The sequence below is a fragment of the Chelonus insularis genome, unplaced genomic scaffold, assembly GCF_013357705.1.
Source record: "Chelonus insularis isolate UGA/USDA-ARS -01 unplaced genomic scaffold, ASM1335770v1 contig_25_pilon, whole genome shotgun sequence".
NCBI classification, from domain to species: domain Eukaryota; kingdom Metazoa; phylum Arthropoda; class Insecta; order Hymenoptera; family Braconidae; genus Chelonus; species Chelonus insularis.
In genome coordinates, this window is record NW_023276451.1 from 1,696,317 (window position 1) to 1,700,367 (window position 4,051).

A 4,051-nucleotide genomic window follows, 5' to 3' on the forward strand; every position below is an offset into this window, starting at 1 on the left:
ATATCGAGAATTTTTTTGCAGGGGACAATGTAAAATTGTCAATAATGTCTTTCAACTTTTGAAAGAACATAATTAGTCCAGTCATATTAGATTTTAAATCGTGAAATCTTGAAATGGATAAAATTTTAATAGACTATTTGTAGGGGATGTAGAATTAGTTTCCCCTAGAAAAAAGTGAGCTCCGACACCGGGCAAGGGTTGAAATCACCCTTTAAACGCTTTTTTATGCATTTTTTCATGTTTGTTCTCATATTTTTCGAGAACTATAACAGATATGAAAAAATATTTTAAACAAAAGTTGTAGCGGCTACAATTTTACATAAAAAAGTCCGCATCTTCGCAACCTTACCTGTAACAGGTGAAAAGTTATTGACTTCTAAAGGTTGGAAAAATTCAAAACAATGAAAATATTGAACACCCTTTGGGCACGATACTGCTGTGAGAGAAACAAAGCGATATGTCAGCGCTTGTCACACTCATTGCGAGTATTTAATCATAATAAACGTGCCTAAACGAAACACAACGTAAACAAAACCCATGGGATAGACAAGGAAGGTTATGTTTATGTATTCAAAATATAGGAAAGGATAGCTGACGTCACAAGGTCAGCATTTGTAAAACTTTAAAAAAAACTAAGTTTAACTAATGATACATAGGGTAACTGGGGGTAGAATAAAAACAATAATAAAAAACTATTTGCAGAGTGAGCTCAAGTTTATTTCAATCAACTTTACTTAAAAAACAGAATCGATTAAAACTAACTTGAAACTAATTCTACATCCCCTACAAATAGTCTATTAAAATTTTATCCATTTCAAGATTTCACGATTTAAAATCTAATATGACTGGACTAAATCATCTCAGGCACAATAATTTGCTGTAAACGCAAAACTTTCGTGAAGAATTACAAGAAGAATGCTGGAGACGACTCACAAATACTCGGACGATTTATCGTGCTGTTTCAATGAAGTGAGTAAATTTTGACACACTTTTTTATGATATTAATATAATTCTGATAGCTTGAGCATTGTACATAGAGCTCTACAACAATAAAAAACATTACTTTAAATTTCTTTTTACATTATTATAGTATAAAAATGCAAATTTTGGATAGTTTAGTTTTATTGAGTCATGATAACTAATTGAAGAATATCTGCGAATTAAAGAAATAAATAATCACCATAATAACGATCAATAGATCATACAAGTCAACAATTCATCTATTTTATTTTACATTGAAATTTCAAGTTCAATAACATGTAACTTTTACAGACATCCGGATGCATCTGGATTAGTGCCATTTCACTCTGTTAAAAATAATATGAATCGGTGGCAACGAGACCATCATTTGCCTGAACCTCAATCGCTGTCAATATTCAGAGCTCTTTTACAATAACAAATATATGAAAATTTATTGATATACGAGAGAGGATCCTTGACAATCAATTTTTGTAATATTGCTGTAAATCATCGTGATAAAAAGGCAGCTGTCATTACTGATAATAGTTTAATACGAAAAATAGGAGCAAGAAATAATGAGCTGCTCGATTTATATGTTGATACCAACCAAGTTCTGGTTCCACCTGATATAGGTATTTCTACAATCATGACCTGGATTTTACCTCATCGAAACTATGTATGTTTTTTGTAACATTTAATTCAATAAGATAGTTTTATAATGTCTCATAGATTAATATACATTTTCTTCAATTTTTATATTTACAGAGTTTTCCAATAATATGGAATTTGAATGACAGTAACAATACTTCAATATATGAAGTTATTGCTGAAAACGTTCATGATAAACTAATAGAATCAAATATCAATATCGATACAGTTTATTATAATTTCAATCAAAATCTGTACCACTTAATTTCAACAACTTTTGATAATGTCAACATCCACAGTTTGTTTACATCACATTGTCTGGTAAGTTGATATAACTTATTAGGTTTTTGAATTATTATTTAAAAAAAGGAACAATGTGAATTTACATTACAGATACTTTTAACCCGTGCAAAAAAAATTGAAGGTTTTAAAATTAATAATAGAGATCATCAAATATTGCTGAAAAAATTTATTTGTTTGAGCTGGTTACCAAGCGATCAAATTTATCCTGCTTTTGTTGAATTATCATATAATCTTTCGATTAAAATGAAAGACTCTAATTTTGAAGAATTCATTAAATATTATGGCCAAATGTGGATCAATACTGTTGGAACAAATAATTACTCATTTTATCAAAACTTTGATTTATTTTGTCAAGTTTCTCATAAAAATTGGAAAAAAACACAATCACACCTGAATAATAATTTTAATATTTAGAACCTTTGCAAATTGTATTATTAAAATGGTTCAACTCTATGTACAAGGATTTAAATCGTTTGGAAGAAGATAATGATTATCTTGTTGCTGCTCGTGTAAAGATATATCCTTCAAGAAGTAAATTAAGAAGATTGTGGACGTTATTTAATGGACATTTTATAGACAGGAACGCATTTTTAGCAGTCTCTTCAAACTTAATTGATGAATATTTTCAAGATTTAATATTTAATCAAGTGACAGTTGATTCAGATTTTGAGTTAGAGACACTAGTTCACTTAAATCATAATTTACCAGAGGTACGATTCATTGAAAATGATGGAAATTTCAACGAAATTATTTTACACGATGTGCCAAATCATCGTCTCGAAAGAGGTAAGAGTTTTAAACAAAATGATTGAAAATTTTCAGTTTCATGTGAAAAATAATTTCTGAGCAACTTTCCTAAATTTAGTTTCAGTAATGGAACCTTTTCTTTTAAAATTTACATTCTTTATGCAGTTCATCTTCTCTATTTCTCAATTACTGGTACTGTTTCTTATCTGTTGCAAGTATATTGTATGAAATTCATCGGTAATAAACCTTTTTCATATTTCAGCACCCAGGTTTCGAGCTGATGATATCTGTTTAGCGTGTGCTAAAAGGTACCCATTTTATAGATTCCGGCCATGTGGACATGCAGTTTTATGTAGAAACTGTTGTGAAATTATTGTAGCCTTAGCAGAAGCAGAAGAAGAAAGGATAACATACCCGGTTTGTCGGAGTCACCCTAGGGAAGCTGAGGAAATTTAACCGATTATTCCATGATAATTTTTATTTTAATCTCAGCTGAAATGATTCAGTTAATATTTAATTCCTGTTTTGTTTTGCTAATCTCAATTCAAAATTTAAATTCGAGAAACAATATTCAGTACGAAATTTAGAAGATTCTAGTCTTTTAGAGGTATTTCAAGAGTTCAACATGTACCATACTTTATGTTAAGTAATGAGTAATTTTAAAAAGCTAATAAAAAAAAAGGTGATGTTAATGGTACAGAAGACGATGAAGATGCTAGTAGTTTAGAGCAAGAAATTGGTAATTCTAAATGAAAGTTTATAAACTCCTTTTTTTCATTTATGAAAGTTTGGATTGAAAGTTCAAAGAATAACGATTGACTTAATTTTTATTTTGTTTATTAATTTCGAATTTAAAACAAAAGTTGAAAAAATGCTCTTTTTTTATTACTCATATTTTTCATATCATTTAATTTTTAAGATTTTTGTAAAAAAAATATTAATAAAAAAATTCCTACTGATTGAAAAAATTTGGTAACAATAAATATATGAATATATAATCCATTTAACTCGGTTTTGGTCCAATTTTAGCACAACATTAACTTATATGAGACTGCATCTACTGCACTGACACAATTTTCCTTGTCGTTTGAATGCACTTTTAGTTTTGAACTATTCTTTTTATCATGTATCTTACGTGAACTATTTTTTCGACAGTAGATTCTCAGATGGCGCTAGTGTCTACAGTGTGGATCAAATAAACCATTTTTACAAAAGTATTTTATTTATGAGAAATTATCTCAAATGATTTGTTCTTCAAAATTTTCTTCGATACAATTATGTAAATACCATGAAATTTGTATGAATCAAAACTTATTACTTCTCTTAGTGATTAACAAAAAATATTATAGCAAACGGGCCATTTTCAAATTTATACTTCATTATTTGAACTCTA

The 4,051-nt window shown here is 28.6% G+C and overlaps 1 long non-coding RNA gene across 3 annotated transcripts; it reads left to right on the forward strand.

Annotated features, from left to right (window-relative positions):
- Nucleotides 1-245: 245 nt before the first annotated feature.
- Nucleotides 246-3,456, forward strand: LOC118064875 (uncharacterized). Of its 3 annotated transcripts, XR_004690108.1 has the most exons (7): nucleotides 246-604; nucleotides 703-969; nucleotides 1,273-1,636; nucleotides 1,726-1,929; nucleotides 2,002-2,697; nucleotides 2,777-2,850; nucleotides 2,921-3,456. It is a non-coding gene; the product is annotated as an uncharacterized lncRNA (long non-coding RNA). The 3 variants fall into 3 exon arrangements; XR_004690107.1 differs by having other exon boundaries at nucleotides 246-969; XR_004690109.1 differs by lacking the exon at nucleotides 2,777-2,850 and having other exon boundaries at nucleotides 246-969.
- The last annotated feature ends 595 nt before the right edge of the window (nucleotides 3,457-4,051 follow it).